Source organism: Hibiscus syriacus, unplaced genomic scaffold, assembly GCF_006381635.1.
Source record: "Hibiscus syriacus cultivar Baekdansim isolate YM2019G1 unplaced genomic scaffold, ASM638163v2 tig00000340_pilon, whole genome shotgun sequence".
Lineage (NCBI taxonomy): Eukaryota > Viridiplantae > Streptophyta > Magnoliopsida > Malvales > Malvaceae > Hibiscus > Hibiscus syriacus.
In genome coordinates, this window is record NW_024061783.1 from 3,433,505 (window position 1) to 3,445,615 (window position 12,111).

General features: G+C 39.1%; 1 pseudogene; it reads right to left on the reverse strand.

The window, feature by feature from the left end:
* Nucleotides 1–2,245: 2,245 nt before the first annotated feature.
* Nucleotides 2,246–12,111, reverse strand: LOC120196323 (annotated as a pseudogene).

A 12,111-nucleotide genomic window follows, 5' to 3' on the forward strand; every position in this document is an offset into this window, starting at 1 on the left:
CAACTCTATATAGATAGACACATGAACATACAAAATCTTATGTCGGGGGATAAATTTATAAAATTTTAGAAAATAAAAATATGGACCAATTTTTATGTATGCTATTCATACTCTTGAAAGAATGCTTCTCATCACTCGAATTTCAAACAAGCACAAGATGTCTCGAATCTGCTAAAGCTCCCAACCCCCAAGTTGAATTTGTGTTAACTTCATGAGTTTTGAAAGAGATTTAAAAATTTTAAACCAATAAAGTAATATATATCGATGAGAGATTTATTAATGTCTAAGGTGGCCAAAAGATGTAAAATAATGACAATTTCATGTAATAAAAAGATGAGTGAAAAAAAACATCAACTTTGATGAAAGAAAATGATTAGATGATCATTTTTCTTCTTTCACATCAACACCTAAATATCATGCCATTTGACTGTTAATGATTTAATCAATTGAATTCGAAATTAAAGTTTAATGATTGAATTAAAATATTTTGAAGTTTAAGAATGAAATCTATACATAACCTTATGTTTAGTGTTAGTTGATATAGTTTATCATTATTTTATTATATCTAACAACCATAAACATGTTGGGTATGGAACGGTCAAATTATGAACACCAAACACATTATTTCTACAATGTCTCAATATTATAAAGATGAATTATTAAGGTCGGTGGGGCAATCGTCATTCTAGAAATTTTAAATTATATATCATCATATAGTCGTTTGAAGATATCAGAGTATTATAACGACAAACATTTAGAAAGAATTTTGTTAATTTTGAGTGGATTTCATAAAAAAAACAATTCAAAGAAAAGAAAAATAAATGAAATACAAATGTTTTGACATCGAACTTGCTGTAAATAAAGAAAAGAATATTGTAAATGACGATTTATCAATAATGGAATAAATTGATATGCAAATTAGAGTCTAGTGTCTAAAATTGAAGTATTTTAAAATTGGATGATAAAATTGACATGCAAATTAAAGTTCACAAAGAAGAAATAACTACATTATCAGGTTGTCAACGATTTAATAGTCTAATTAAACTCAAAAAAGGAAAGTTTAATATTTAAATTAAAACAATATAAATGAAAAAACAATAGAAGATCTAAAATTCCATAATATCCACTGTATTTTATCATAAAATTAAAAGCCTATCCAGAAGAATGATCACTGATTCGCCGTAAAATTGTGGATTGTGATACTTGGTTTTCTAAAATGAAAAAATCCCAAGCTGATCTAATCGCTGAAAGGGGCTTAGCACTAATTAAGTAAATAAAAAGAGCTGAAATCATGGCATAATTCAGTAGGAGAACCTGTATTTATTATTCCATTTATATAATTATTTATTATTTGAATTTTAAAAAAATATGGATGAAGTTAAAAAAAGGCTGAAAGTAGAGGGAGTGAGTGGTACCCAGATATTCATAATTTTTTTGTCAGAAACCATGTTATACTATGGACCTTACCCATTCATCCATCCAAAAAGATAAAAGATAGACACAACATGAGACAAAAGTGCCCTAAAGTTAACTTTAATCACATGAAAGAAAAGAACCATCTTTTTACCTTTATCCCACCTTTCTTTTCTTTTTACAGTTCTGCACATTTCATCATAATCTCTAATGGCTGCCAGGTAATAATACCATGAGCACAGTTAAAAAAAAAACCCAGAGTCAAGCTCCTTTGCCATTTTGGGTCTCTCATATCAGTATAGTTGTTGAGCTTCTGGTGGAGTACTTTATAACTTCATTGGGGTCTAGTTCTGTACACAAAGTGACATAGTTCATTCACATTTTGATAAAAAAGGTAAAAAGAATTACAATATGAGATGAAAAAGGAGTTACTAATTACTACTAGCCTTTGTTTCTGCACTATTTGTTGTGTGGTCCAGTAATGAAATGCCAAAGACCCCACTTGCATAAATCAGTTCATCTGTCCTTTACTTGTACATATATATTTAGTATTTTGATTGTAAGCGGTTTTGTATTGATGATGATGATGGTGATCTTTCAATGATCTTGTCTCACAGATCTTTTTTTCCCCTTTGTTGTATGGTTTTGGTTATACACCTTTTGATTTTGGTTTAATCTTTCCATGTATGCTTAATTGTCACTGATTCTGCAAAAGATTAGAACAAAAAAACAGTTCAATCTTTATGAAATGATCGGATTTCACCACGATGCCGACGTGTTCGATAGTGTTCTCTTACCCTGGCAAAGTCGATTTTCCTCGGTTGTCGGCTAGCTACATGCCGATGGTTCCTTCCCCCGACAAAAACCTTGTTATGGCAAGAGATTAATCATAATTAGCTTCCACTAGTTTCGTTGGATGCTATGGCATAGGGTGATGATGGATGGTGATATACCTTGGCATTTGTAGAAGATATGTATTGATTGAAGCCATGTTGAGGCCGGGAGCATTGGCTAATGACGGGTTACCGTTAGAACAAGATGTAGCCGGGTTTCGGTTTGTTGTCAGCTTCTACAGCCTCTGCCGCTGAGGGGAGAAGACGGTGAGGTGATCACCGGCTGATTTCTTCGGAGAAGCAAATAGGTTATCGGGAGAATGTGTTCCAAGCTGTTCATATGAGAAAAGCATTAAATTGATCACCAAAAGATGGCAAAAATTGGCATAGTTATTAGTTTGCTATCTACATCTAGCATTTAAGTACCTTTCAGGGAGATCATTTTCTTCTGTATCGGCCTTCCCCTTAGTGTCACTATTACCATTGTTTTTTTTGATAGAATATAGGCCTCATTAAAAACCCCCTTCATATCTTACATGTTACATAAGTAACATGAAGGACAAAGGAAGGAGGAAAAGAGCGCCTCTGAATTGTATTAATCTTGAACATAACATACAACCAATCCATAACCATGGTCTGCTTATACATAAGACTTAACAATCATAGACACAAACTGCAACACAAAAAACCAAGCCCCTTAAAAAAGAACACCCCAGCTTAATAACTATAACTCATAACCACTGATCATCCTATACCAGCTTTTGCCAACTCATCCGCTTCCCAGTTAGCAGCTCTCACAATATGTCTTGAGATGATACCCTTCCTTCCACATAAGTAGCTACGCCTCTTACCAAGGACTGAAACAACGGGGTACATAATTCTGGATTTTGATCCATTTGAGAGCCGTGGTCGAGTCTGATTCCAAGATAATCCTCTGAGTTGGAAAAGATCCCAACTCTTCAATGAGACTTAAACCTCTTTTGATCGCCAGCAACTCTGCAAGAATAGGAGGACCTCCTCCAATTATTTCAGAGAAAGATCCTAGTTCAAACCTCTATCATCCCTAATCAGACCGCCAATTCCTCCTTTATCCCATCCCTTAACCATTGCCCCATCCACATTAAGTTTGATGAAACCTTCTGGCGGAGGTACCCACCAGAAGTAGGAACACATCTATGATTCTGTCTTTTAATCGAGTCTGCCAATTTTAAATCCCCAACTAGAGAATCAAAAGGAATCTTAATATCCTTGAATCTCGCCCCAAACCAAGACACAGTTATGAATCTAGCAAGAAAGAACAGCAGTGCAGAATCCACTTTCCCTTTGTGGAAAATAATCTCATTCCTACATTTCCAAACCGACCACAACACCGCCCTTGGAATGAATTTCCAAATTGTAGATCTCGGCATTAACTTATCCCACAAAATTAAGAAGTCAATCACCTTATTAGGAACCACAAAGAAATATTCCAGCCCCTAAAAAATCTAGACCACAGAACCCAAACCACCTCACAATGCAAAAACAAATGTGAAATCGACTCTCCCCCTTCCCACACATCGGGCATAAGAGATCCTCAAACCCAGCCACTCCTCTCTTCGACAGCTCCTCTTTCACTACTACTCTTTGATATGCAACTTGCCAAACGAAAGCTTCTACCCGTGGAGGAGCCACCCCTGCCCAAACATGCCTCTCCCAATTACTCTCCTCACCCTCATTACCCTCCTGGTCATAAAACCTTAAAATACACGATTTAGCTGAAAAACAACCCTCCCCATTACCTAACCATATCCAACAATCTTCCTCCAATAATTGGAGAGTGGTACTATTCAGCAATGAAATAAGTTGCAACCATTGCTCAATCTCCCAGTCCACCAAATTTCTTCTCACTTGTATATCCCACACCCATCCTGAATAACTGTTCACTCTGAAATCTGTTACTTTACCCCTTTTGTTATTCGATAAAGCAAAAAGTCTTGGAAATCGTTCCTTCAGAGGAACAATGCCCAGCCAAGTATCATTCCAAAACTCCACTAATCTCCATTTCCAGCTCTCAAACACATGTTTTTCTAAGGCAATCCCCAAAATCATCAATAGAAAAGAAATTTTGAATAACTCATCTCCAAATCCAAGAAGCTCTAACTGTCCAATTATTCCCAATCATCATAGCATTTGTATCCAAATTATTCACACTGCACACCACTTTTTTCCACCAAGAGCTCTTTTCCGAAGCAAATTTCCAAACCCATTTCCCCAAAAGAGCCCTATTCAAGAGCAGCAAGTTCGGAATCCCTAAGCCTCCCAATTTCTTTGGCTTACACACTGACTTCCAATTCAACCAATGGATGTTCTTCTTTTCTGCCGTACTTCCCCATAAAAAACCTGCCATAATAGAGTTTAACTTGTTGAGAACCGTGATTGGTATCCGAAAAAGATAGGAAGTAGATGGGGATAGAACACAAAACAGATTTAACCAAACAGCCCTTCCAGCCAACGATAGGGAGTTTGCCTTCCAACCAGCCAATGAACTATAGAATTTCTGCACAATAGGCTCCCACAAGGCAACGCAATTTTCTTGGCTCCCAATGGTAACCCAAGATACTCGAAGGAAAAGAACCCATTGAACACCCAATCTCCTTAGCCCATGAATCTAGAACCTCTCCTCAACATTAACTCCAAATATTCTGCTTTTGTCAAATTCAGCTTCAGTCCCACCAAAATCTCAAAAATGAACAACACCCTCCTAACATTCAGCAAATCGCGAATTGTTGCTATGCTGAAAATTATAAGATCGTCCGCGAATTGTAAATGAGATAACATAAATGATCGATCTAGAGAACCTAGCTCGAACCCGAAAACAACCCCTTATCCACTGCTTTACCAACAGTAAATGCAGCAACTCCCCCCAAATTAACACATTGGAGATAATGAATAGCCCTGCCTTAGACCTCTTGCAGGGTGAATTTTCTCTGTTGAATTCCCATTTACTAGAATAGAATAGAAGTTGTGACACACATTTAAGTATCCAAGAGCACCATCTAACTCCAAATCCCATTTTAACCATTATTTTCATCAAAATCTCCCAATTCACCGAGTCATAAGCTCTTTTAAATCCACCTTAAATACCCCCCCTTCAATCATTTCTTCCTCCAAAAGTCAATACCTTCATTCGCAATAAAGGAGCATCCATAATGTGTCTCCCCGGAATGAATGCAAATTGAGACGGACTTATAACATCATTAATACATAAACTCAGCCTTCTAGCTAGGACCTTTGAAAGAATTTTTAAAACCCTCCAACAAGCTAATTGGCCTAAAATCGTCAAGCCCCTCCGGATTGGCCTTCTTGGAATAGAGAAATGAAAGAGTGGTTAATCTCCATATCCCAATCCTTCCCCTCATAAAAGTCCCTAAAAACAGCAGCAACACTTCCTTCAAACTTGACCAGAACTTCTTAAAGAAGCCTAAATTTAGCCCATCAGGACCAGCGCTTTGTTACAATCCGAATTGGCAATTGCTTCCCATATTTCCTCTTCAGAAAATGATTTTCAAGAGCCATACTTTGCTCATTCGAAGATTAAGAAATTCCAGATCCAAATCCACCTCCAAAGTATTCCCTGTTGAAACAGAGCCTTAAAAAGTCCACCACTGAGGCTTTAATCCTACTAGGATCTGAAGTGACTTCATTCCCCACTTTGAGGGACTTTATATGGTTCCTCCTACCTCTACCTCTAGCACATTGATGAAAAAACCTTGTGTTCTTATCCCTTCCAAACTCCACTTCACTCTCGACTTTGTAACCAAATCGATTCTTCAATTTTATAGAGATCCCACAATTGTTTTTTCGCCTCCAATAGATGCTGCATGGACACCATAGAAGAACCTTGTTGCATATCAATTTCCAACTTCTGAATTTCTTTTCCAAAAAACTAATTTTCTTAGGAAGCTCTAAATAACCCTTCTTAGACCATTTCTTCACAGCTTTCTCCACTCCTTTTAACACAGTGGAAATTGGTATTTTATTCTCTACTTTACATAACTTAATCAGTTCATTTTCCATCATCTCCCCAAAACCCCTCCTCCTAACATAGTTAAACAATTTGAATGGTTTAGGACCCCAATTCCAACCCCTATTTTCCAGCAAAATCATGTTGTGATCCGAAACAGACCTAGGTAGTAGACTTTGACTTATCCTTGGGAAAAAGATAAAAAATTCTGATCCACAAGAAAACGATCCAATCTCACATAGGTTGGAACCTCCCTATGCTACACCATGTAAATCTACCTCCAGCCAAAGGTAAGTCTACCAAATTAGCATTGCTCAGAAAGTGTCTAAAAACATTCATTGAACCCAAAATTACTTCACCACCAGCCTTCTCATCTTGTGACAGAACGACATTAAAAATCCCCTCCAAGGCACACTGGGCAATCTGTATTTTCCAAAAAAGAAAGCAATTCCCGAAAAAAACAGCTCTTTTTCAGACTCCACCCTTGGTCCGTAGATATTAATAAACCAACAAGGCCCGGAGGACTCTTCAATACTTCCCTTACTGCCAAAAATCTCCTATGAATGACATGTTCCTTAACAACACACTCATTCTCATTCCACAACGTAATTAAACCTCCAGCAGTTCCTTCAGCTGAAGATACTGCCGAACCCGTCAAGAAATTCCCTCCCATTTTCCTCAATAAAGAAGGACTCACCAACTCCAATTTCGATTCTTGAATAAATAAAATTGTGGGCTTCTGATCAACAACGAACCTCTTTATGCTCTAGCTTTCACCCTCCTACCTAGGCCCCTAACATCCAAGACAACACTTTCCAATTTGACATCTATATCAATCAAAAACCTTACAAACCAATACCCCTTAACTACTCCCATTTGCTTCTTTCTCCTTAACCAATGTAGTTGCTTTCTCCATAAAAACTTGCTTACCCCCTAAACTTCACCCCCAACATCTTGCTTACATTCCAGCACTCAAGTGCCTCAGCTCCTCCTACCGTCTCCCTTGGATTAACATAATCTGATCTTGTCCCCACACAGCTCTTAGCTCATCCCCTTCTTGATCTGGAATAAACACGCTTGCATGAACCTTTCCCTGTTTTACTTCCAGCCTCACTCTTCCCAGACATTCTTGTTGAGACATCATTGCTGGACCACTGCAGAGGAGCCCGAAGCTGCTCCTCAATATTATCTGTTATGGAGTATTACAGCCCATGTTTACTCTCCCATTTTCTTGATCCATTCCGCTGAACAAATGTCTTCCCAGGCCTTCCTGAAGCCCAATATCCCAGTCAACTTGTCATGCCCATAGGAAACACCCCCCATACTTTTCCCATCTCTCTCCCTTCAATAAAACCCTCTGACTTTCTATGCTAGATGGTGATCTCCTGCACTTTTCACTCCTGTACACAAGTCTGCCGAAAAGTTATTTTTTGAATTTGAACCAAAATTCAAACCTTCCTCGGAATCTGTGATTCTACCTTGCTGGGAACCTTAACCCATTCCCTACCTGATTCGATTATCTAACACCTCCTGCAAAACCACGTGCCCATCTTGCTGCGGCTGAACATCCTCTTGGCTCCAGTCCGAGGAGCTTTCCTCCATGGATCCTCTGGAACATCCTCTTCAACTATTTCTGATAACTCAGGAAAAAAATCGTCTCCACATTCAACCTTAATTTAATCAGGAATTTCCTCCCATATGTATTGATGACAATGTGTCATGAATATCAAATGGACTTGCGACCCTAAGCAGCATTTGCGCCACTCTGCGTCTACTCTTTGAGCAGTTTCCTCTTTGATCTTCACTAACTTGCCCATCTGGATGCCAAATTAGTAAAGAAAGGAACCGACCAGCAATTTAGAGGAACTCCTAACATGGACTGCACAATAAGCTAGGGGAATGCTTCCCTCATCCAAAACAGGATCCAATCTTTCAAACCAAAAGGACAAGCTTCCCATTTTTCTTCCATCGCCATCATTCTCTCCTCCACAGATTGGAAAACTACCAAACAGCATTTCTTGCACATCCCCACCTTACCACCTTGCATTAATGCCGTCGTTCCTTAGAGCTTTTTGCAGAAACTCTACTTCAAAAATTGCTTTACAGATACCAGTAAGAGATGATCTCAACCAGACCCTTTCCTCCACAGGAATAAATACTTCCATAGGATTTCTCATCTCCTTCTTACTTTTATGATTACCCTCTTGAACGTCCTCTGGATCTTTATTCACCCCAACAACTATATCCTTAAAAGTCCTTCCATCAAGAAACCTGTTCATCATCTCCCTCTTCCTTACCCTCCCTACGGAGAAGACAATCTCCCAACCTTTGTCCCTCATTTTCCAACACTATTTAACCCCTGAACCCTACCCTAAATTGCCTCCTCGTACCAGATAATTTCTCATATTTAGCTACTGTCACAGAGATTCGCCTTCCATTAATCATGACGTTGTTCATCTTTTCCACTGCATTGCACAGATCCTCCTTGCTTGCAAATGGACAAACGCAAACGTACTAACCTTATACTCTGGTCTATTGTTGACAAACGGAATGAACACCCTAATGACTTTTCCAAAATAACTAAAATGATCCTATAAAGCATTACGCTGCACTCTCCTGCTAAGATTATCAACAAACGCTGACCAAGTCTCTCCTCCATGGACCTCTCTAACTTACCAACAGACAACTTGCATTTCAAAGACTCACACTCTCTCTATTACCATTGTTGTTCTTATAATTACAATCTGCATTAATTTCATCCATCTGCTTATCGTCTTTTACGGCAGCGGCCAACTTTTTTTTTATATAGAAGATTAGGCTCATTAAAACCCCCTTTTTACCCTCTATGTTATGAAAGTAACATGAAGGACATGAAAGGAGAAAAAGAGCGCCTATAATTATATGATCTGAAGAATAATACACTACCAACCCTTACAACAAACTAAACCTTCCCAGAAAGCATAAGACTTAACAACTACTATCTGCTGGAAAGACTAGACACTAACATAAGACTGTGAACTAAAACCTCCTGAAACGAAGTGAAACAAACACTCCAACTCCCCAAATACAAGGCAGCTAATCAACCTATACCATCTTTAGTTAATCTGTCTGCTTCCCAATTGGCAGCCCTCAAGATAAGCCTAACCATAATATCCATCCCTTCCATAATAGAAACATCTCCTTCACCAATGATTGGAATAAAGGGGTGCTTAAATCCGGATTTTTGATCCTTCAGCGCATTAGTAGAATCCGATTCTAAAATAATCCTCTGATTAAGAACCTCACCAGAATCGATAAGCAAGCACAACCCCTCTTAATCGCCAAAAGTTCTGCCATAATTAGAGGACCACCCCAACCTTTTCAGAAAACCAGTGAATCAACTTACCACTGCTGTCCCTAATCAGACCTCCTATACCACCTTTGTTCCATCCCTTCACCATCGCTCCATCAACATTAATCTTATGAACCCAATTGGAGGAGGAACCCAACAAGAAGGTTGGGATCTTGCTTTGTGACTAACCATTGAATCAGCAAGTGTTAAGTCACCCACAATGGAGTCGAAAGGAATCTGCATATCAAAACTAGTAGCAACCAAGAAACTATTCTAAAATGAGCAATAAAGAATAACAACACCACATCCAACTTCCCATTCTTAAAATAACTTAGTTCCTGACTTTCCAAAACCGTCTACAAGACTGCCCTTGGAATGAATTTCCAAATACTAGAGTTCAGAAGAAGCTCATCCCACTGAGTGATGCAGTCTAAGGGTTTATTAGGAACCGCCCAAGCAATATTCCACAAATTCAAAATCTGGCCCATAGTCCCCAAGCAACCTCACAATGCAAAAAAAGATGAGAAACAATTTCCCCAAATCTGCCACACAACGGACATAAGGGATCTTCATACCAGCCACTCCACGCTTTAACAATTCCCCCTTAACCGCTACTCTCTGATGAACTACTTGCCATAAGAAGGTTTCAACACGAGGAGAGCTATTCTTACTCAATATTCCTGTCCAAAAATCTTGATTCCCCTCAATACCATCCGAGTCAAATAAAATCTTGATACATGAATTAGTAGAGAAGCAACCCTCTTCATTCCCCAACCAAATCCAGCGATCCTCCTCATCATGAGACAAAGAGGTGTTATTCAGCACAAAAAATCAATTGCAACCATTGTTCAATCTCCCAATCCACCAGATTTCTTCTGAAATGAATATCCCACACCCAGCCTGCAGCATGGTTATCCCTAAACTCCACCACTTTCCCCTCTTTTCGTCGAAAGAGCATACAATCTAGGAAACAAATCTTTGAGGGGGTCTTCTCCCAACCAAGCATCCTTCCAAAATACCATAGAATGGCCATTTCCTGTTTTCCACCTCAAATTACTTCTAATGCAGCACCAAAACCATCATTGGAAAAGAAGTTATTAATCATTCCTCTCCAAATCCAAGAGGCACGAGCAGTCAAGAACTCTCTAACATTTTAGAAATCAGGTAAGCGGCCAACTTTGAAACAGCTGAGATAGAGCAACCGCCGTTCTCTGCAGCAAAAAAGGGTAAACCAGATTGATAAATGAACATAAGGTGACTTTGTTCATATGATGATCGGACCAAAGTTGGAGTTAAACCTGCGGGACTTCTTGATCGCTGCCATCAGCCGGAAAAATAAGTGCATGATTTGGGAGCAAGGGGTACAGTCAGTGAAGGAACAGGGAACCGGTGGACAAACCGTGATTCTTTAACTCAAGCAGCTGCAAGATCATTAGCCTTCTTCGATGAAGCTCGATGGCTTGTTGCAAATCAGCCCGCTCCTCCAGTTTTCTTCTCAGCAGCATCTCTTGAGTATTGTAAAACATTTTCAATCCTAAATAAGTTCGAATCGAATTCGAAAATTCGCCAACAATGCAGCAAAATTCAAGATAAAAAAGAGCAAAGGGTCTTTTTTTACTAATCGAGATGGAGATCGAGTTGCTCCTCAAGTCGACCGCAGAGGGACTCGAGCAGGCCGAATGCTCCCCTTGTTCCGCAGAGGTTTTACTTCTCTTGGACTTTCCCTTTCTCCTTATAAGGTTTAACGAGCACATGGAATTCACAAACAAAATGAGGGTTCCCTTTAGCTAAAATGAGCTTCACTGTCTCTGGATATACAGATGTAACAAAACCAAACATCCTCTTTTGCTGGTAAGGGATCCTCACATCTAGTACCGGTCCATATATGCTATGGGAAAATCCAAAGGTGCAATCTTTAAATTAAACCCATAATATAGGAAACTAAACTCAAACAAGAATAAGAACAATCTTAAAAAACAGTGACTTTACCTAAAGAAATTTGAAACATCTTCTTTGAAGTTACTGTCAGCTGGGAATGTCAAATAAATCTGCCCAGAACCCGGATTAACTGCTGCTCCTAAACTCATCGCCGAAAAATCGTTTCTTTCCGGCCGGCACTAATGCCCGAGTTTACGAAGCTCGTCACCATCATCAAAGCATCCATGAGTGATGCACTGTAGTCATGAGCTTCGTTTGCTGTTGGAGAAAATGATTAAGACTTGCTGTAGGGAAAGAAGAAGCCCCCCCTCCATGAACTGAGAAGCCCGAAGAGCTTTCTATCTGAGTAGCTCCTGGTACTACTCAACTCACCGAGCTTACTCGGTGAACCAACGAGTGCAGCTCCTCCATCGGCACAATCTCCATGAAGAAACCTACAGCTAGTACCGTTCTTACAAAACCCTCTGGCGAAGTACAAACAAGGTTTCCATGCAAACCCGGAGTTCACATCATGATCAGAGCACCAAAACACAGACCAGGAACTGAAAAGCTTCTCCTATGTAAAAGAGAATCGGGCATTGCCAACAAATCTT